The 24,216-nt window shown below is 33.9% G+C and overlaps 1 long non-coding RNA gene across 6 annotated transcripts in view; it reads right to left on the bottom strand.

The window, feature by feature from the left end:
- Window positions 1-15,032, bottom strand: part of LOC119644707 — a 53,716-nt gene extending 38,684 nt beyond the window's left edge. For all 6 annotated transcript variants that reach the window (XR_005248564.1, XR_005248568.1, XR_005248565.1 and 3 more), the window contains exon 1: window positions 14,757-15,032. This is a non-coding gene — a long non-coding RNA (uncharacterized LOC119644707). The remainder of the gene's footprint in view (window positions 1-14,756) is intronic.
- Between the last annotated feature and the right edge of the window lie 9,184 nt (window positions 15,033-24,216).

The following is a 24,216-nucleotide window of genomic DNA, read 5'->3' as shown; positions in this document are numbered from 1 at the left end:
TCTTTAAATTCTTCACTGATTCTTAATAAATTTGATAGGTAATGATCGCAAAATGGCAGTACAATGTCAAAATTAATTAAAATCTCTTTTATAGTAGTTTAAGGAATGTGCATAATTTATATTAAGTAAGCCAGACGTTTATTGAAACGTCTTTTCTCTCGATAAGATCTAATGTACTGTATTCGCCTTCTTTTAATGCGCAGTGAAAGGCTAAGCTACTAGCTAAACTTAGACACTAAATTTATGCTTATAAGACGACAATTAAACTATATACGTGTATACAATGATTCCAAAAGTGAACGTAAATAAGGCACACTTTTGATTCAGACTTGGATCAATTTTTCTTTTTTCTTCTTCCATATATTTAGGCCTTGCTATTTTATATTATTTGGGGAGTAGAACACCATTCAAATGTCTTCCACGGCACATCTTATAGGGCGGGATCGTTTTGGGACAACTTTCGATGACTTCTTTGCACATGGGGACGATAGCTCTGTCAAAACCTGACGGAAGCGTGTTTTCAAAACATCAAGAGTTTGAGAGCTGTTCGCTTAGTTCAATGTTTTCCTCAAAATGTGAGACTGCTCTTCCGGGAAATTTTTAGTGCAGCAATGGCGAAGCGAGGCGTGTTATGTGGTTTGTGGCACCGTCCTGTTGAAACGGCTGGCGTCACACGTTACTCGTTACTGTGAAAATAACGTACGGGTCTATCACATTTCCCGCCCAAATGCCTCGCCATACATGGACCTTTTGTGAATACAACCGCAGTTACAACGATAGTTACCTTATGGATTTTCACTGCTCCAAGTGGGAGAATGTTGTTTATTGACACATCCACCGAGCGAAAAATGGGCCTCACCGATTAAAAAAAAATTCTGCTGTTTAAGCACCCAATTGACTGCCTTTTGTATATATGCAGATGCAAATCCAAATGCGGCGTAAAATAGGTCTAAGTGCTGTGCGCGCCGTGCGATGGATGATCCTCTTAGATCCTCTTTGGCACTTTCACCAACAGCACCAATGTGTTCGTTCGAGCGTGCGTTTCGATAATGGCCCATGGCCTTAACAAATCTGTTACAGATTCAATTACTTCAAATTCCTTCACAGTTTTTCAGCCATAATCTATTCGTAATGCGCGAAACGTGTCCACTATAGAATCAACTTTTTGTTGATAAGTTTTTACTATTTTGACATCGTCAGCGGTTATTAAACGATTCAAATGTGCCAGTTCTGAAACGGGACTGTCAAATCACGAAACGGATAACCATACATATTGTATCATAAATCATAATATATTAAATGTGCTTACGGTTTATGTGTTGAAAGAAGAACCCATTGCAAAAAATTCAACTTTAAAATTGCTTTAAGTATTTAAATCTCTAGGTCAGATATTTGCAACTTGCGGAGCATATAAATGGTTAAAAAGCTCTGTTCAAATCTCAAACCACGAAATGAATATAATTGGATTATTACAATATTAGTGGAGGGGATTTTCGGATTAACGTAGAAACTTGAAGCCAAGCACAGTAAGAGCTCTTTAATTCACATTCGATACATCATAGCATGCAATAATTTACACATCGTTTTATTTACATTTTGATACAAAAAAGAAAATGTAACAGAACTGAATAAAAAACATCATCTTCTAAAATGTTGTATATATAAGGGTTCATCCAAAGATTAAATGCAATCTAAAGAAGTATCTCTCTTATCTAAATAACTTATACAATTTTCTTTTTTGTGCTTGGATTCCGTTTTTTTATAACGGCATTCAATAAGTCCTCGGTGTGACACATAGATGACAGCACTGTCGACCGTCTCCAACGGGGGAATAATCATGTACGAGAAGTTTAGCGTTCTCCGTTGTAGTCAGCTGTTTGCCAAAAACGGCTGAAAGATGTTATGGCCACTCTTGCCTGCCGAAGGAATGAATTTGTAAGAGTTTTGCTATTTTTAAACACAGTCGTATGTACATCGATTATGCTGAACGCTCTGATCGCCCGAATTCGGACCGTTTTTCTAGGAAATATAAAAGCTTCGCATTAACCGACGACCGAACAATGAAGTGGCTTGAGACAGTTGAGACCGTCAACAGGACAATAGAACATTTGTTCACAAGAAAGTTGTCGTCGAAGTGGTTGCCGCGTGTGCTCGTTTTTGACGACTACCCGTCGATGACCCAGATTGCCGGTTGGTGACGTTTAGACGAAATAAAAAGTATATATTCATGCGACTTATGACCATGAATGAAACATCGGTTCGTTACTATATTATACTATACAGGAAAATCGGCACTCAGCCCGAGTAGGCAGCATCCGGTGACCACCCAAAAATTGGTGATGATGGAAATGTCATGACTTACCACGTAACAAGTCTGAAGAGATTCGTACTATTCCGAAATCCTATGGATTCTATCAACAGTGTCGCCATTTATGTGAGCAGAGCCTTATTGAGTAATATGATCTATACATAAATACATATATATATGTGTATGCATATATAATGTATTTAGTTTTTATTTATTATACAGTATTCGGTGATGCATACGAAGTGAATTTTGTATATGAAGACCAGATCCTATGATCCATAGCATACGCACAATCAAATCTTTGGTTATAAGGAAAAATGCAAGATGAAAATATTTTCGAAATTTTGTCACCTTTTCAAAGCTAAATATGAAATGATGAAAATTGATAGAAAATTGTAATGACACTAAATAAATAGTAAGTAGTTCGCTTAACTGAGTTGAGTCAGTTTTCTTCTTTCGATGATAGGAGATAGACAAAAAATGTCTACCAATCATTTGGCAGCTGTGCGTTGATTGGCTGCCCATATTGTATAGTAAGAGGGAGATTGAGTAAAGTGAACCTAAACCAAACTATTGATTTCTAATGGCTTTTCAATACAAACAGCTCTGACAGGCGCATAAAAAACCAATGAACCGAAAACAGATCAAAGGGTTGAATTGGTTACGGCAGAAAAATAAAAAAAGCAAAAAAAAAGCAAAAAAAAAGCAAAAAAAAAAGCAAAAAAAAAACAATTGAATTTTAACCCTTAAAAAAGTAGTAAGTATAAGTGGTGATAGAAAGTGAATTTTGTAGTCAGCCAGTAATGACGCGATACACTATCTGCGAATTAATGAAAATTTTTACATTGAAATATTTATATGTAAATAGTAAATCAATTAACAAAACACATTAACATTTTTCTTGCTTTTCGTTCGTTCGTTCATTCATTCATTCATTCATTCATTCATTCATTCATTCATGCATTCATTCATTCAGTTAGTCAGCCAGTCAGTAAATAATAAGAAGTTAATGTTTCCTAATAATAGCAATAAGTGAGCGAAACAACAGCCCTCCTGAAAAGCCCATAAAAATACCGTGTCATACTTAGTTTTGACTCTTTAACTGCCTAAAAGTATATGGTACCCGAAAAATGTAATATATGAGTTGATAATTATGTCTCTGTATGTATGTGATTGTTATCATTACCATTACAACACGTATACGCGCGTAAATATAAGCATTTAATGGTAGCTCGAAAAGGAGAGGGTTCGCTACTGGTACACATTACATTATTATCGTTTATTAGAGCCAAGATAGACAGACGAGTTTGGAAGTAGGTGGACGGATAAATTAATGAATGAATGGTTGGTTGTTATGAAATAGATGGTATATTAAAAGTGGATTTTAAAATGACTTTCAAAAAGCATTTCATCACCATAAATGTAACAAAGTACCAGTTGTACGTACTAACAGTAACAGGCTTTTCTCTTTCTGTTAAGTACACACAATCGTTTCGCAGGGCACACAGATCAGCAAAACTAACCGGAGCGGAGTTTTTCAACAAACTGTTGCAATATGAACTAGCAACACGGCTAAACTCAATATTTATGGCATCAGGGAGACTTTTCAAACGCACGAAAATTTTAAAACATAAAATTTATGGAGACACACAACAAACATAACGAAATATGTTCGCATGTGTATGAGTTAAAGGGTTTTTCAATAAAAAAGGATATACTGTGAAAATGTTACGCTCTGCTACGTTATTTTGTTATTTTGCTGGCGTTGTGTCAGAGTCAATAATAGTCATAATAATACTCTTTTGGTGGCCTAATCTCCTGATGATAATCCTGTACATGCGATATAAATTTTTAAAGTAAATGATTTTTGTTAACGTTTTATAGCTAGCTGACTATTTTGTTTTTGTTTTTTGTTTTGTTAAATTTCCTTTATATTTATTGTTTTGGGACGTTATGTTAATTATGTAAGCATATAGAAGCGTAACCACTTAAATATCTTAACAATGTCTGAATGCCTTTAATGAAAACTAATATATTTGCGCGACATTTCATAGCACGAATGCCCACAAAATTGTTAGCTGATAGATAGTTTAAACTCACATATAAGCATATAATAAGTAATTGTGCGCTACATGTTAACATATTGATAGATGTCTCTTGAACAATTTCTTTTGAAATAAACATTAGGCGTGCGGGAGTGTGGTAAAAGGTGTTTAAAAGGTATGTTGTTTTTTCACACACTTCTCAGGTGTGTTAAGTTAAGTTAGTGCGAGCGTATGTAATATCGAGAAGGGGTTACGATAAACCCAACTTTTATTATACCGATCTAAGCTTGTCTGTCCGCCTGTCCGCCTGTCCGTCTGATGAAATAATGGCCGAACACTATTGAAATGAACTTTTTCGTTCCCTCCCCATATGAAGACTTATTTTGATGTTGTTATATTGAAAAAAAAATTGGTTATTTTCAAAATTTTTCGACTTACCAAACTTTCCCACGAATCGTTATATGATAAAAATGCATAATTTTTTATATTTCATGGAGAAAATTAGTTCAAAGGCGGGAATAGGCAATGGTATGTTTAACCTTTAGAAGCGGACATGAGTTTAGATTGTACAGTTTTCGGAGCGTACAACAAACTTTAGCAGAGACATAGTTAATGTGAGAGCCAAAGCTGAGTTTGCGAACAAAAGTTACCCCAAGACATTGTATTGGATCTACAAGATCAATAGACTACCCAGATATTTTTACATTGAGGTTGAATGATCCAGTAGGGAGGGATTTGAAGGATAAGGCTTTAGCAACCAAGGCTTGCTCAAGACTCATTAGTAAAATATAAGCCGAAAGATGTCACCTGCATAAGCGAAAAAAGAGTAGCCTTTCCTAATTAAATCCCAAAGATCATTTATGAAGAGATTAAACAACAAGGGAATCAAAATGACATCTTGCGGTACACCAAACCTAGACTCAGTGAGGGAAGAGTTAGGGTCATTCACTGTAACAAACTGTTTTCAGATTTCCGTACATGAAAGTTGAGCAATCAATATCGACGACAATGCGAAATATTGAAATTATCAAGGTTAGGGTCGAATTTATTGTAGTCAACAAGTTTTTCGTTATAAGAAACCTGGATCACATATAGCTAGATTCGCCGTTCAGCTAGGTCACAGAAAAACTGAATTCAAAGCTACTCTTCCAATTGTATTCGCCAGAGTTTGCACCTTCTAATTGGCAGTTGTTTATATCGATGGCTTATGCACAGTTGAGATTTTATTCCTGTGACGATGCCGAAACTGTATTTTCTATGCAGCAATGTGTGTTAAATAGCGACACTGGGAATAATGCCCTTTAATTATGTAGTTGTAAATAAGTGAAAACATTATAGTTGAGAAAGTTGGCCGAGCACTAAATACCCCGGTCTTGGTTTAGTATTATAAACCAATTTTTATCAAAAATCATCATCATCAGGTTTATAGCATAAAGACTTACTTTTTATAGAGTAACAATTATATGGGAGGGAATCAAAAAAATAGTCCACCCAATGGAAGCCTTTCACATCAATTCATTAGCGATATTTGTTGAGAAATTTTGGAAGTTGCAAACGTTTTTGATCTAACGACTTTTTCAAAACAAGAGGTTTTGATAGCGTTCGTCTTTGGGCTGAAAGACATTAGTGCACAAAGTTTCGTTAAAATATCTTACGAACAGCGATCTGTAAGTGGTACAGAAAATGACGTTGAATCGATTGTTGTAACAAAAGTCGGGTCTTTGTTAAATTCATGTGTAGGCGTTCCACACAATCCCGCAAGCTTAATATATAAGTTGAATTACAGGTTGTCCAAGCTACAATTATTTATTGAAATTTCAGTTTAAATTTGTGCTATATATTGCGTCCATGGCTGTGTAGGTCACCACACAAAATGTGCAGATATAAGAGAAATGATATTATTATGCGAGGTTACCTAATGGTAAGCATTCGTTGTCATATCTCGGCTTTACCGGCCTTGAAAGTAATAAACTGACGAGAAAGGGTAACAGAGGATATTAAGAATGAGGATTCAAATCCAAGGGCGATATTATCGAAAAGGCATAACTAAAACGCTCTTTACTAGTTGACTTGATCAAGAACGCAGAGATTTTACAAAATCTCTGACATAACTCTCACTATGCAGTTCGGTGAGCAGTCGATTGATTACGGTCATGCGGAAAGGGCATGACTTTGACTTATGCTTAACAATGGTCTGATATGAGAGGCGTTGTAGCCAATAAGTTGATATAACCCCGTCGAGCGCATGTATTTAAATAAAAAACAATAAGTAAATATATGAAAAGAAAGTGCAAAAGCCATATATATGTATATACATACACTCGCTCACTACATCAATTACAAATCTTAGGAAAAGCTCCTACATTTTCGCACACGGAGTATACTTTGTTTGTTTGTAGCTTCGCGCATTTTTAATGCTTTTTGACATGTTAGCATAATAATTGATAATAATCTCTCTCTCTCTCTCTCTCTTAGATCCTTTTTATAAATATATATATATACGTGTGTATCTGTACATAAATGAGTTTGGCTTGCGCGTTTTTATCACTTATGTAGAGTAGTGCTATAGAATTGTTTTTTATTTTTGTTATTTTTTTTTCTCTTCTACAATTTAATTTTTTCGGTATTTTTTATGTAACTTTTTAATACATTTTTTTTTTTGTGACACATTTTTCAGTTACTGTCTCCTGGCACTTCTGCTCGCTGCTGTAGTTGTTGTTGTTTTTGTTGTTCCTTAATGTCAATTCATTTAATTTTCGTTTGTAATGGAACACAGCACCACTCCTTTATAGGAGTTTAGGGGATATGAACGCACATGCATTTGCATGTTAACACACACATGGTAAAAAATGTGCAAACAAACCAACATCTAGAATATAATTATACCATTAATTTTCGTTTAATTAGCCTTTAGTGAAAAATGTAACGAAAAAACCAACAACAACACACATCGTAAATGCACCAAACATATCTACAAACTTTGTTGACGCCTTTAACGATTTTTTTTCTTTTTGCGCACCCTTATTATATAAATACACACACGTATCTGCATAAATGTGTGTGTGTGTGTGTGTGTGTGTATGTATGTGTGTGTGTGTGTGTATGTAAAAACCGCTTCACTAATTAATTATTATTTTTTTATTTTTTTTTTTGTTATTTTTTCAAATCAAACGAATTTACTTTACTAGCTGGACTTTTTATAACATTATATAATATCTCACTGATTATTTTGACAGCTGATCAACGAAACTCGTTATGTGAATATACAAGACAAGAAGAGATTTCCATACATTTTAAAAGACAAAATGAATTGTAAAAATTATTTTTTTTTTTTTATTGTTGCACATTAAAGGTCAATTATTAAAACGGGCAGCATATATAGATATTTGCAAATGGGAAGTCCGCTTTTCATTCTTAAACGATTGCTCTTAAAGCCTAAAAACACTAAGAATGAAAAAGAAAATTGCATCTATTGACCATAAGACGAGGACGGAGCGAGCAAGCAATGGCCAAACCAAAGGTATTTTTCACATCCCTTGTCATCAACTTGTCCTCTGTGAAACCTCTGTAAAATTAGATAAATAATAGTCAACAACAACAAGACAAAGAATGGCACACTTGACACTTATTGAATTCAAAACCCTTGCATAAATAAAGCAAAAAAAGCAAGAAAAAAAAAAACATTCGACATATGGTCGATTCGATTAAATAAATCATTAGCATCTTTTGTACAACGATTTTCTTGCAATTTGTTGGTCCTTTTTGCACTTCCTGGGTGGTGTGTTTTTGCCTGTATATGCTGTGCGGAATTTCTACACTTTTTTTATGAAGTGTGAAAACACGTTTTTTTCTTTTTTCTGCTAAGGAGTATCTTTTACTTGGAGGAAAATGCAGACACACAGAAGTAAAACATAAATGTGTGCATATATGTCATAAACATTTAAGTACGTTTCTTGGAATCGTTTTTTAATATGAAAATGTGGGAAATAAAAAGCATTTTAGGATGTGGAAAAGCAAAAAAAGGAAATATTGCGCAATAAAAAAGGGTAAATATTAGGAAGGAAAACGAATAAATCGTCTATTGGGGGATAGAGATTTTGCATTTTTTGTTTTTTTTTTTTTTTTTGGTTGTTTTTTCAACCTACATTCTGAAAGGCATCTTGAAGATGAATAGACAAGGTTTCAATAACATTCACGGAATAATCTCTAAAATGAGGACATTGAGCTTTGTAACCTTAAATAAAGCTAAATAAGCCAAATAAATAAATAAATATATATATGTGTATATATATATATACATGTATATGTAAGCATATGCAATATATCTTGCAAGAAAAGTTGTTTCACAAAAATATTTATATGCTTTTTTATTTATAATACATATAAACTTTTATTGCGTTGTTTTTGTTTTTTTGTTTCCGGTTGATCCTTTAAATAGATTCTTTTTGGCTAACATTACAAGTTAATAAAGTCAAAACTCAATTATGTTAACAGCACACAATAAACGTGTGCATAAAGTTTTCCTTATGCGTTTCCTTTCTCTTCCTCCCCTTCTACTGAAATTTACATATATTGAGCATTTACCTTCCGTTCACATAAATAAAACACTTTTCATAATGCACTGTTTTAATTTCACACTAATTTCACATCGTTCGCAAACTTGATATTTATTGCATACTAATGTCTTTATAATAAATGAATACAAACACCTTTGAAAACCATCTGTTATTGTATTAGAGAAATTTAGTAGATAATCATTAGGCAGCATACCTACTGCCAGCGATTCATTTGATTCATTGTGGAGTGGGAAGGAGTTTGAAATTTCAAGGAGAAAATTTCTTTGTGGCAATGAATTTTTCTCTATCTAATCGATAAGGTTCACAGCGCGTTCAATACAAAATAAATAAAGAATATAGAGTCGATTCACCTCAGGTTCGCTCAATCGAACGAAAATTTGAATCTCTTCTCGGAAATGACGGTCGGTGTCAAATGAATCTCTGCTGGTAAATTGAAGCCTGTTAACTATTCTTTTGCTGTGTTTATTGATTCTTATGTAAATCTCGGAGCACTTTAAGCCTATCATTATTGATTACAATGTCAGTCAAAGATGCAACAATGATGTCCAATAATATTTAAATATATTCTTAAACAATTGAATGTGAAACGCAACGAAACAAGCTGACTTGGCCCAGTAGGAGAGGAAGTGAAACATAACGCATCCACCCTTTCGATCCAGTACTAAATAGCTATGGCTAATATGGCAGCGTGACCAGCTGCAAAGGTGAAATAAGAACATGGACACTGTTGTTGCTCCCTAGCCAGGGCATTACAACTTCTTATCACGACGATATGAGTTGCAGGCCAATTCGGAAAGTGCCAGTGTTTCTGCTAACAAATCATAAGTTTCGTATCAATGATACCAAATGATGATGTTAATTATGCCTCGCGCTTTTTTTTCGTCATTTCCGTGCAGGTAAAGAGTCGAACAGACGATTCTGTCTTTGACAGATGCAGGAAAAGCAAATAAGACTAACTAGAATATGTGAGCATGCAGGGCAGTAGTTGGTGGTGCTGTCGATTGCAATCTAATACGAAAAAATTATACGAAATTTTTAAAACTTTGGACTCGTTGTTCCCGAATGCGGTAATTTTTGAAAAATCGACGCATCAACTAACTTGTGCAAATTTGATTATTTTGACTCGAATTTCGTACCAAGTCTATAATGTGTTATAAAATTTTGAATAACAGTGCGGCGGGAATATTCGATAAGAGAATTTCCTTTTGGACGAGAACTGGACAACTTCGTTTTATTCAAACATTCTCGTGAAACAGACAAAAATCGAAATTTTTACTATCTGCGCTCTCTTTACTCATTCTGTCGTTTAAATCCTGTCTATCTATTACTAAACGCCGTTTCTTCAATCAGTTGCCAATGGCACTTTCTTGCTTCTTCCCTATTTATTTATTTATACATTTTATTGGTTTTAAATTCATTCTCAAATTAACCGCTCCATCTGATTTTGGCGCGAACGTGTATTATCGGAATAGGACATCCAGCGTGAGCGCTACTTAAATGTCTTAGCAATGAAGGTCGGCAGACAGTTTCAGCTGCAGCTGGGCTGAGGAATGAATAATATTTTTTTAGTCTTGCGTTTTTCTATATCTCTTGCCAGTTCATGTGAAACAAATAAAACACGTTTATCATGGCCTCTCCATATTGCTTATATAGCTTTCTGTAATTTACTGTTTTACTGTTAACTGGTGAACTGGTGGCTTCTCTAATTTCAGCGCCACAGCATTTTTTGTTTTTCAGGACATGTTTCGCATGATGCGATGGTGATGGTCAGAAAAATGCGAGGAGAGGTAGATGAAAATGGCCGCAGTCTCGGCGAGCTGCTGTCACCCAGCTAAATAGAGAGTACCATAAACGATACATTGTTGAGTCGATCGAGACGCGTTTTGGATGTGCTATGCAGTAGACACACGACAAATGCTACCATTTCATCACCATTCATCCTTGTCTTTCGTGGAAATGTTTACCTTTTCAAGCGTAGGCGGCTCCGCCTTCCGTTTGCCGTTTTTCTATCATTTGCATTATATTTAAAACCATCAAACCTATTTTTCTTTGTATGCTTTGGCTGCACTTTCCGTTTGTAAGGAATGGAATACCTTCGCTTGTAAATGTCTCCATGTCTTTGACAATTCTTTAGAGGTCCCATTTTTAGTCGTTTTACTTAATAATTAATTGTAAAATCGATTTTGAAAAACTTTTTGGGAAACTAATATGAAGTCCTTCTTTAAGCTTTTCTTCCTTTCTGGATATGGAAAATGGATATGAAGCAAATCCTTACCTCTGCCTTATGTTTAGTATGCTTTCCTCACAAACCTTATTAATATTTTTTACAATTTCCACGGTGTTCTTGCCATCTTTGTTGATCAAATGAATTCTCATACAATAAACAATGGCAGGCTTCTCTTCGTCGATGAATGTGCTCATTAAAGCGCATTATTCGAAACATTTCCTACACATCAAGCTGGTCGAAGCAGATGACTTTCTCCGCTTCAGTTGTCTTCGGCAATTGAGAGCATGACGTTATTTATCCAACGACTTATTACCCGAATGATGCTTTTGAAAAAACCGTATTCCAAACAATCAATAAAATGAATGCTTGGGAGAAAAGAAATCGCCTCACGTTTAGAAGTGGTTGATAGTCTTCAATAAACTATTTTCCACTTCATTTCATATGCAAACGATTTCTTTTTAGATGTTAAACGACAAACATAGTGAGAAGAAAAAAAAAAAACTTATCCAATAGTAAAGTTTTTTTTTTTCTTAATGTAGTTGTTGTATAGTTTTATAGACATGCAAGAAATTAATAAAAATTTTATAATAAATGCCGCGTACATTTGCAAGCAGCCGTGAAAAAGGCTGACAAAAATTAAATAGAGTTTAAATTAACGATTAAATTAAATGAGCTTTGAAAATGGCGCCAGTTTTGCATTGTAAAGGAGGTGGAGAGAGAGCGGCAGGGGGGGAGAAGAAAAATAAAAACAGAAAAGAAAAGAAACGTGACTTCATTTATTGTGCTTAAGAGGAAATGATGGCAAAGCCACTTCTATTTTGAAAGAAGACGACGAAAAAGAAGAAGAAAAGGACAAAAAAAAAAAAAAAACAAAAAGAAAACGAAACCTGCAAACGAATGATTCCTAATTGAAAACTATTAAATTTAACATTTCGTCTTTTCCTTTTCTACTTTCTTTTATGTAAGTATATGTATATGTATGCATATATACGCTGACTTAATTTTTCTTACACGCTTTTTCCTTTTTCTTTTTTTTTACTATCGTTACTTTCAAATTGTATGGTTTTTTATATTTTTCTTGCTGTTGTTTCGCACTAAATTTCATTTCGAATGACATTCGCTCCATCACGCGTCAAATGCAGCTAAGAGCAACAGCATTACAGCATCATCACAACAACAATAACTATACAAATTAGAAAAATGTACAAATAAGGAAAGCCTCAGTAAGAACGCTTTAGGAGTTGGATAGCAAGGGACCACAAGAAAAAAGGACATTTTCATTCATCCGCGTGAATATTTAATTAGATGCAATTATTTATGGTATTAAATAGATGAGGCGGCAGTTAATGTGTCCGCTTCACTCTGTTCAGTTGGCCTGCATACTTAAACGGGACAAGCATTGTGGCTAGGGTTGGAATTTTTCGTCTTTTTTTTTTCCTTCTTACACAAGCCCGAAGTTTTCACAGTATGCAAAGGAATTGTAATTGAAATGCTGAATGATAAAAAAAATAAATGTACGTATATATATATATATATATATATATATATATATATAGATATGTAAAAAAAAAAAAAAAAAAAAATGACGTCAACTAACTTTGATGAGGCAAAAAGAAGGAAATCAATTTAATTTTTTTTTTTTTACTCTCTTTGAAAAAAAAAAAAAAAAAAAAAACTGGATACAGTTGTAACTGGGAGATGGGAAAAAGTTATTTTATTAAATGGATGGTAATTTATATGTTTTTCTTTTTTGTAAGTGTTTCTTTAAACAAAAATGTGAAATTTACTTCGTAAATTAATTAGTAGACATTTATCAGTCATTTTTTCTTTTTATATTTTAAATTAATTTTTTATGAAAAAAAAAAGAAAAAAACAAAATTTAAAGCAATTTTAAATAATCCCAATTCATACTTGAGCTGTAAATAAATAACTACAATCTTATTGAATACGTTTTCTCCAATAGGCCGGCAAAAATAACGTAAGGGTCGTTCATTGCTTTAAATGTTGATTCTCATATCAGTTGTACTGCTATTTACTTTGATAATATATATATATATATATATATATATATATAAATAAATATATACAGTGGTGAACATGAATTTAGCGCATTTAGTACATGTGCCTTTATTAGGCGAACACTTGTTTGGGTTTTCGAGTCGAGTTAACCATGATCTGAAGTTCAGGTAACATTACTTTTCTTTGGTTGTTTGGATGCATTTGAAAGTTCCTCACGAAAAGAAAGTCTGGACAATAAGTCTTCTGGATTTCCGTCTGCAAATGAATTATCGTTGAGCTTATATATGGATCGGTTGCAGACGCACCATAAATTAATGAGTACTCCTTACGGGTCGTTTGTTCTGGGTCTTTGACATTGAGCACATCTGAGGAATAAAAAGAAAATAACGATGCATGCTGATCACGCCGCACGCTACACTTGAGGACAAATATTAGAATCGTTGATGATAATTAGAAAAGCATATTTGCTTTTGAGAACAATAGGTACGAAGTGTGCTAAACTCGTGGCCACCACTGTATAAATATATAATATGTATATTTCATTTATGAAACCATGTCCGCCTTTATTTTTTCCCTACCATGCATGATCGATAGGCACTCAAAAAATTAATCATTTGATAAAAACTTCAAATCTTATCAATTATTTTTTCAAAAAAAAAAAATTTATAATTACTTTAGTTTCTTCACTTTTACATCAGCAACAGTGTTAATAAAAATTCCTTGGTTGATATAATCAAATAATTACTCTTTCTATTAATAACGATATTTTAACTTTTTGAAATTTCTTAATCACGTCGAGCATCGTCGAAGATCGTCTGGGAAAGACACAAATATATATATATATTATGGGTTGTTGTTGTAGTAAGTTAAATAAAATGTCATTGGATTTCGTCACTTTCTTCTAGGAAAATGATTAAAGTAAAAAATTTGAACAATTACAGGCGTTAGACGATCCGTGGATTTAGCAAATGTCCCGCCAGCTTCACAAAGCAACATTCCTCGTGAGCACAAAGCGAATGCAGTGGCAGAGAGCACCCAACCGTATGCTCAGGGAGCCATTAATAAAGGTTTAGACGCGGATTAAACTCTTAACTAGTTACGAGAAAAGTTTAAAATTACTTCTAACCTTTAATATTCTTCACCTCTGTTATTTTATTTGAATTCTCCTTAGAATAAATAATAAAAAAAATCAAATCAATTTTTTTGTTGTAAAGTTAAAGTTTGGATTAAAAATTGTATTGGACTGGAGTGGATAATTTTAAGCAAATGTCATCTCGGAACGCATGCAGTTTTTCTTGGCTGCTAGACTAGAATATTAGTGTCAGTCAATCTGTGCAGCTGCTACGCAATCTTCACTGTTTGCAGAACTGGTGTAGAATAAATTCTCAATTTTTATTTCACTCATATGTGCATACATTACTATGCGAGTATTGATTATTTAGCTGAGATAAGCGCACAACCTTACACACATATACGACGACTTTCAACGCTAACATTACCGTTAACAAAAAAAAAAAAAAACGGTTATTAGAATTGAAGTCAACAGATCAAAGTTGTGCACACACGCATTTATCACTTACTTGACAATTTTGTATTTTCACGCCCCTCAGCCTTGTTGCCGTGCGCTAATCTACAAGCAAGGTTCTGTTGCATTCCAGAGACGCACACAGTAGATCACCTTTACATTCAAGCAAGTTATGCGAATGCTGTTCTACAGGTAGGTTGTTCTATCACTCATGTAACTCATTTTAGCAAACAGTTCTGAAAAGTCAGTGCTCGCCATATTTATATTTATGCGATTGACTCTAAACAGAAATTATTAGAAATTGTAGCGATTCTTTTCGATTTTAATAAAGAGCACAAACAAAATAGAAAACGCGCACCAAACAAATTAGTAAGCACCTGGCTATGTACGTACATTGTTAGTATACGAACGAACAGCTGATTTTTTCATTTATAAAAGTCACCATGTAATGTGACATGAAGATGGCGCTTAAAAAATAAAAATGCAGGCACAGCGAAACTATACGAATATGTACCTTTGCTTCTATTTTGCAAATTTTATTGCATTCGTTTGTTTGGGTTCAGCATATTAAAAAAGCAAAAATTGTTCTTTGCTTTTACTCTTTTCTTTTTGCCAACACATTCCAGCCTCTCTTCATGGCTATTGAAGCAAATAAACTAATAAATGTAAAAATTACTAGGACGTGTCAAGCAATGTAACTTTTACAAGCCGGCTATAGAATAATGAATGAAATTTGATTAAAAAATTTAATAGAGGTGCCGTTACTTAGCTATGTACATTACTTTGCCCCTAAAACTAGATTAATATTTTTTCTTCTTGTGCATTCATTTAAGCATTTACTTTTGTTTTGCACTTCATTCGCTTTAAATGTTTCGCTTTTCTTTTTTATATTATGCAAAATATTTCGTTGCACTTAGAAGTGGACATAAAGCTCCACTTCATAATTATCAGGCCTTTGCCTATGAATTTCTCTTTGTCAAAGTTTCCTTAAAAAGTTCTTCTACAGCTCGAGCATAGCTTAGTGATCAATTTCTAATTAGTAGCCAAATAGTTTGTGAAGAGTTTCTTTGTGCCGTTTTTGCTTCTATAAGCCGGCAGATCTGGGCATCAAACCTGACATGTACAACTTAGGCGTGGATTTATTTATTATTTGCGGCAAGTGTCGGGTTTCAGTTTTCAATATCGAATTTTATAACTTTGAGAATCTCTAAATATAAGAAAAATATTGGAAGATTGGATTGAACGTTATGATGCACTGTTATAACCATCATCGAAAGGATGAGAGTTATAGGCGTATAAGATAGGAGAAGCTTCAGAAACCCCAAAAAGTATATATATTTTTGATTAGCACCAAATTCTAAATCGATTTAAGCATGTCCATGCTTCCATCTGTCCACTTGTAAAATATAGCTATCGACTTCAAGTTTGACAGCAATTCTGAAAGTTTTTGCACGCACGTTTGTATTGAGAACGGGCCAAATCGTTTGAAGGACGCGCGTATAGTATTATCTCAACTGAGAATATCCTTGCTTTCGAAAAGTAAAACAAAATTGTTATTTTGCGCACTATCCAGAAACTGCACATGTAAATATATAAGTACACTTTCCATAGGTGACGTTATAGTACTTACGCAAAAATAAGAAAAACCGTCTATGCCCATTCACTTAATTGTCATGTGTCAAAATCTTTATAACGTTCGGAAGTAAGCTTCAAAAACACTATAAAGTACAAACATTCCGGATAAATGTAAATGCAGAATGGTTGAATGAATTAAGAATGTCCGTCTGTTGGCTCGCCCAATGTGTCGCCTAGAAAATTTACAAAGACGTTGAAAACGACCTAAGCGGTCAAAAAACAGGCTTACAATGAGAAAAAACTGAGAACACTCGCTACACATATTCTACAAAAATAGACAAAATCACCCACGCCCACCCAATATTATGCAGGATGAAAATTTATTTTTTCAGTCCTTTCGTTCAGTCGTTTCTAGGATGACTGTGCTTGGTATAAAAGGTTCAGCGACAGCTTGATATAATTTTCTTATTTGTTATTAATAAAGTTATTACATATCAGATCGTGAATTATTGACCTTTTGGTCATGATTGATTTCATACATTATATCACATATGGGTTTTATGGAAAAATTTTCATAGACTGCCACGTAGAGGGAAAGCTTGCAAAAGAATAAAGTTATATTTAATATAAGTTAATTCTAAAGATTCTAAGTCAGTTTTTCATTTTTCGTAAATTTCTCGTCAGCTTTGCTTTTTGAAAACTTCCTTTGTGTTTCAACTATTTCGGCAAAGTATCGGCATGACGGAAGCTATGCTAATTCTACAGAAATTTATGAAAGGCTTTCAAAGTGTGACAGCTGGCTAAGGCTGACCGTTTAATACCGTATAAAGACTTGTTTTTCGTGACAAGATCCATCCTTATAGTGCGCACTTGGCCCGGTACTTTTACTTATCGAATTATTATTCTGGAACAATTTTGATCATAAAACGTGAAAAATTACGCCTCAGCTTAATCTATCTTGTAGCATAAATGGTGTAACGTATATTTGCGTATATTATTTAAGTTTCAGCAAACTCGGCCGTGTACCGTTACTCTTAAATTGAACAACTAGAGATACTTTACAATAAATTTCTTTACTGACTCAACCAGACGAGTTCCATCAAAGTGGCTAAGAAGACTGATGGCTAATTAAACGATTGCAATAAGCTCTGGCCCTCGATGGCTCCCACTAAGAAAAGGAACAAATCGAATTTAATCGAATTGAGTCTATTTTAAAACTCGTTAGTCGCCATCAACTAATATATATATATGTATATATTTACGCCAAATTGCTATAATCAGTTATACCACCCTGATGGCTCGAATAAGAAGAGACGACAGATACGGAATGTTATGTCCATAAAGAATATTATTAGTATCTTGCGGGATCTACGTTCCATATTTCTAGATCCTACAAAGCGAGGGATCAATCCATCAATCAATGGTGGGCGAAGCGGTTAGCAAATCGTTCGTAGGCTAAGTTTCTATTGACCCTATTGTATGTGTGAATATATTTAGATAATGTTGAGTAATAAAATTGAACAAATTTTTCTAAAAAGAAAAGCGAAAACTATGCACAATTTGGTAATAAATAATTTATCATTAACTTAAGCAAGTAAGAATATTTTAGAGAATTGAGTTTAGTGGCATCCAAAGGTAATAATTAAGAGGATAAGCGTTGAAAGTTGTGTTGAAGCATTTTTGACGGATCTGCCGATATTACAAAGCAACCAGGTACTCCTCTCTGTACCTCTACACATACCCCTATAGATATATAATTGGTTTGACTTTACTTAATCGGTAAATTAATGATATAAAGTCGTTTAAGCCAAATCACATATTTATGCGTTTGAAGCATACTCCACCAACCATTCCCGATGGGCGAAAAACGACGTTATGTAGAAATGATTATGATTACGTGTAATGAATCAGCATGCGCTGCATCAAAACCTGACTTGCTTACCAAGAACGTGTCGGTCAAATGAAGGTTAAAGGAATGTTTGCTACTTTGCGTGCTCTTGATAGATAGACGCTTAAAGGAACAGCTGCTGGAATATGTCTCGTTAGTAATCTGGTGATTTTTACTAAGTCCCCGGCGTACCTATATCAAGAAATGGGTTCTTGCAATATGCTAACCGAAAATAGTAAGATCGTATTTGCTTTTTTACACCTCATGGGCGGGATATACGAGTAGATTGGAGAGATTTTCAGCGTACATTAAGTTTTTGCGGATATATGAAACACTCAGATACTGGTCGAATCAGAATCATCGATAAGCTTTTCTGTTCATCTGTCCGTCCCTCCGTCCGGATCACGATTTATTTTGAAAAGACTTTATATGGATAAAAAATTTCAATTTTCCAAATTTGCTGGCAAAAGCCGACGGGTTATAGTACTTTGGCATTCTAAATTAGTGTGAAAACTTTGCTTCGGATGAGGCAACTTTTTGAACCCCCCTCTCACATAACTATGCCTATGAAAAGTGAATCTTTATAAGGTAAGAAGGTGCAATTTTCAATATTTCAAAGCGATAGCAAATTAATAAAGAAATCAACCTAACCAAATTTGAATCATGCAGGCCCTATTTTTGGATACTAGCGCATATAAGAATGTATGTAGGGGTGATCATGGAAAGCAAGCCCTTGTATGAAGAGAAAGTCTAATTTCTAGTTTTTATGATGGGAAATGAAAAATAATAAAATTTCTTGAGAGCAAATTAAGTTTCCTAAATTTTGATCAGAACAGGGATTTGGCAGACAAACTCATTGTGTTAACTTTTAACCATATAGATTTACGCGTACACGCTACTATATAAGTGCTCGCATCGCAAGCAAGTGCTTATATGCCAAAATAATCGAATGCTTCGCGTTTTTCAAGATAATCGGGTAAAGAGCAACATATATGGATTGGCCAAAGAAGAGATTCAAAACTCACATCGGTTCAGCTTTTGCTCCTCCCCCCCATATAAGAATTCCTGTGAAAAGTGGTTCTGTAAATGCGAAAAAATGTGATATTTTATATTGACTAACAAAAGTATTAACTTAGGATGTTCGAGTATTCAAATGCTTGACCTTGCCCAACTTATTTTACATTGAATTTTACAGTTTAATTCACTTATAGAGTATGAAGTGATTATGATTGGAAAAGACAGATATATGCGGTATAGTATTATAGGGTAGCGTATAGAATAGCATACCGAATAGATGGTTGCCAAGGCTTCGCTGGCACTTTGCTGGTGTTCCGATTTTGTGTTAAAAAACAGCATCCGCTTGCAGCTGTTCCTTCTTAAACGTATAGACGACACCACTTGAGTGAAAAGAACAAAAAAAAAAAAAAGGACTGCTTGAGCAAGAGGTATCAGAGGGTGCAGAACACGTATGCATTATATTCTATAATGCCATTTATGATGATATTCATTTTCTGGTATTAATAATAATATACAACATATGATATGATGACAGATAGGATGAGATGAGAGGGGAACTTTTTATTATTAATAATTGTGACATACCTGCAACAATGTGTGAAGGATAAAAATAAGAACACGAACGTCTCAATACTCGGCATGATCATAATTAATGGTTTTTATTTTTACATTTATCCTACTTCTAGACGCTGGACATGCAAAAAAGATGAAAAACATTGGCCACCGGCCTATATAGGGTCCTATTATAGCGGTACCTAAAAGCCACATATAATAATATACATATTGGCAGCAATTCGAGGGATGATGAACTGGTTAGCCGAACTCTTTCCCTAGTCTCGTTGTTTTGCGTTTTATTTTAAATAAATGTTTTTTCAGATAATACAATTAAAGAAAAAAAAAACCATTTACAATAATAATGAAAATTTTACATAGCTTTCGGTTATTGTTGTTGTTCCTGTTATTTATTTATTTCTTTTTTGCTTTTTTTTCCTTTTTTTGTATATTTTTTCCGCCAATTTCAGCAACCCTTCAGTTCGACAAACAAGCGGAGAAATGGGAGAAAATTATTTTATATATCAAACAAAAAGTGACCACTTGACTTTTAGACCGTGTTCATTTTTTATATGTTATTTGTGTATTTATGTATGTATGTATTTATGTATGTATGTATGTATGTATGTATATATATATATATAGGTTTATATATATGTATGTGTGTTTGTTATTTTATATGTATATACATATATATATATATATTATTATTAAAAAATATATATATATATATATATATATATTAAAAAATATATATATTTTTTGCCAATTTGTATATTTATTCAGGCTCAATTTCACCATATTCGGTCACTTTTTTATTATGATAGTAAAATACAAAAAAAATAAGACAACAACAATAACAACCTTGCATCGAATGGAGCTGATGAAATAAACGAGAGATTATGTGAACTGGCAAAGAGAAAGGGAGAGAGACAGTCAAGTGGTTCACGTTTTTTAAATGCCAAACAAAACATCCATTACAAATACAAAAACAACATTTACAAAATGTTGGGTCATTTTTATTTTCATTCCTTGCACATCGGTTTTGTTCAGTATAGTAGATGTGCTTATGTGTACACTCATATTATAGACAGTAGTGTAGTGCCTTTTGGTGATAATCACAATGATGATGATGATGATGATGATGACGATGATGATAATGATGATGATGATGATGACCAGACATTAGGTGCGATGTTGAATACGCATATATATGTATGGATATATATATCACTACATACATATCTATGTACTTATGCTTGTTGGATTGAATGGCTTTTGTTTAATGTTTTTAATCATTTATGTAAATTTGATTTTTTTTCCCTCTTTTTTTTCGCCGTTATTTTTCCTTATATATCGTATAGGTTATACGGCTAATAATAATCATTAAAATATAAAACAATGTACGAAAAAAGAAAAAGAAGAACAATTATATTAAAATAATTTAAATTTATTCAAAATTTACTCATAATTTTCTTAAATTTCCTTTTACTCATTTACGGGCTGCCTTAATGTTTCCGCGCGTGCATATATATACATATATGTATGTATGTATGTATGTATGTGTGTGTATGTGTGTGTGTGTGTTTGCTTATAATACATTTGGTTTAGTTTAAATGGCTGGTAAAGTAATAAATTCAATTCGAACCTTCAGCTGCACTCCTGTCGTACTTCTACTGTCTGCAGTGTATTATCAAACTCTCTGTTACTTACCTCCCTCGCGTATCGTTTTTGGACAAACGTAAGCAGTAAGCTTTATGGACGTTTCAATAACTTCCATTTTCTTCTTTGTTTGTAAGTAACTCTTCCACTCTATACGCTATTGCTACACACGATGTAACTATAAGTTTTCTCACCATTACTTTGACGAAGAAAGTTGTCCGTTATAATTCCGACTGTGAATGTGAAACGAAGGAGAAGAAAACGTAGTTTGAGGAAGAGCAGTTGCTGTTTTGAAACTAAAATGAGCATAAACTTTTCCATGTTTTATATAGATTTGTGTAATACTTATAAAAACAACTATAACAACAACTATAATAACAACAACAGCAATTGAAACAACAACGTGTATAGTACAATATACAAATGTTTTACTAGCTTGCCGTCACCTCTTCATTTTCCCCCATTATCATCAGCATCGCCATCATCGCCATCATCGCCATCATCGCTATCATCATAGGAACAATAGGCATACAATAAATGGTCCATTTTACTGTCTATGCCTTCGTTTACAGTGTGTTTAAAATAGTACCGAAAATCGTTTAGCGACAATAGACGAAACTTTTCAAAAAGGTTTTTCAATGCCATTTCCTTCTTTCTTAAGAAACACGACTAATATACAAAGCAATGAGGGCGGCTTACATATCTTTCACTTTGTTGTTGTTGTCTTTTTACATGTTGTTACTCGAAATTAATGAATTGAGTGGAAAATTTTTATTTTTTTTCTAAATGTGATCACTCTCTTTGTCTTGCTCTTCTCCTTATTCCCCATTATGTTATTCTATCTATTGCTCTTTATAATTTTGTTCTAGGCTCTATGATGTACATTCTACCTCAACATTATTTGCGTTGAATATTATCGTTACTCTTAACTCGGTTTTATTTATAACATTTATTTATTGTCTTCGTTACGTTCGAGGCAGGCATAAAAAATGTTTCTTTTCTTCTTTTGAAAAATCGTGATGAGACGCATCACCTATAGTTATGTAAAACAATGCCTTTACAGCCGCATAACTATGGTAATATAAACCCTATGACAGCATGATGATAGCATAGCACGTGTGAAATGTGACAGTCTACAGACTGTAGATAATCGAAAAAAGAAACCACCAGTATACACATTTTGTTAATTCTGTCGAAAGTAACCGCAACAGTGGGTTTTGAAAATGAATCAAATTTCTGAAAAAAAGTCGCTTATGCGGTAGCGCTTTTTAGGCTGAAGAGTACATCCCCATAATATTCATTGTGGTTTGCCGCGTCTACCCTGATCGATCGACATTCGACAAAAAAATTGGTAAACCAAACGAGACATCGCTGCGAAGGTAAACGATGACTGGACACTAGTTTTGAACCAGTTGCATAAGGCTATCTACAAAACGATGGTCGATATTTTGGCAGGTATCACATGAGTAAACGGTAAACACCTAAATGGCTTGAGGTTCTATTTATGAGCCGTTGCTGATCTGAAACAAAATTGAACACTTTTCGAAGAAATTGGGGAGAGAGAGTTGAGAATGAAAAACTGATCACATAGACGACACTACACAAACGGTGATGCTGCATAAGGTAATGATTTGTTCTAAGCGAGGTTGGAATGGAGTTGCATGTCGTCACAGTTCTCCAATCTCGCATTGCCTGCCGGCTACGACTAATGCGACCGAATCGTGACAATGATATAAATCGTCCAGAATTGCTTAATAGGAAAGGCATCTCCGTCCAGCGACAACGTCTTTAATGAGTCCGGCTCTTTTCGTCCAGCTTGGCTGAGAGCTTTCGATGCATTTCCTCTATAATCAGTTCTTTGCCTCGCATTATTTGCTGCACCGTCTGTAGAGCTTTCCTATGTATGATGTAGGACTGACTTCAAAAGAATTCTATGAAAATCTTAACTTAATTCAGTTTTTTATCTAGAAACCGTAGATGATCTTAATTGATGTCATTGATGGCATGGTTTTACTAGACGAATGGCAAAAGACTATCGATCAAATACACATCCACATTTATACATGTATATGCTTGTTTTACTTAAAATATAAAATGCCAAGAAGTTTTTCCTCTTAGCTAAGCCATCTATTAAAATGCAAAGCTATTTCGCCAGGTCTCACATAAGTTTGAATGTTTAGGAAGCTATAATTTGCCCGTTCATTTTAAGAACAACATAAGAAAATCCCATAAAAAAAAGAGTTTCTGTTAAATGGAAAGCGAAAACGAAAGCATTTATCGCAACTTTTCAAATGCTTTTATCAATGATATGAAGAAACGTTGGATCGAATTTCTCAATTTTCAATCAAAACGTATCCCCTATCTGGGTGATCTGGGTCAACAAGCCGACAATTGCCAAGCGCAATGCACAAGCATGCACACATATGCGTAAATGATATATTCCCGTTGATGGAACAATTGCTTTTTTTTGTTTTTTAACTACTTTTTTTTTTTATTTTTTATTTTTTTTTACTCCAAGTTAACAAATTAACATAATTTTGTTTTTTTTTTTTAATTTTTTTTTTAATTTGTTAACATGAATGACAGGAAATTAATAATTCGTGCATACATTCGAGGTCAAAGTTGAAGACGCAATTATCGAACGAGTTGTTTGTAACATCTTTCAGGGCGAGTAGCTCAAGTTAATCAATCAAACTCAAAGTCGTTAAAATAAAAAATATGCCTCTCTACTTTGTCGATTGATTTGGAAGAAAGAGAAAAGAAGAGAAAGAGAAAGAGAGAGAGAGAGAGAGAGAGAGAGAGAGAGAGAGAGAGAGAGAGA

Source organism: Glossina fuscipes, unplaced genomic scaffold (assembly GCF_014805625.2).
Source record: "Glossina fuscipes isolate IAEA_lab_2018 unplaced genomic scaffold, Yale_Gfus_2 0, whole genome shotgun sequence".
Classification (NCBI taxonomy): Eukaryota; Metazoa; Arthropoda; class Insecta; order Diptera; family Glossinidae; genus Glossina; species Glossina fuscipes.
This window is presented reverse-complemented; position numbering and strand designations above follow the sequence as displayed.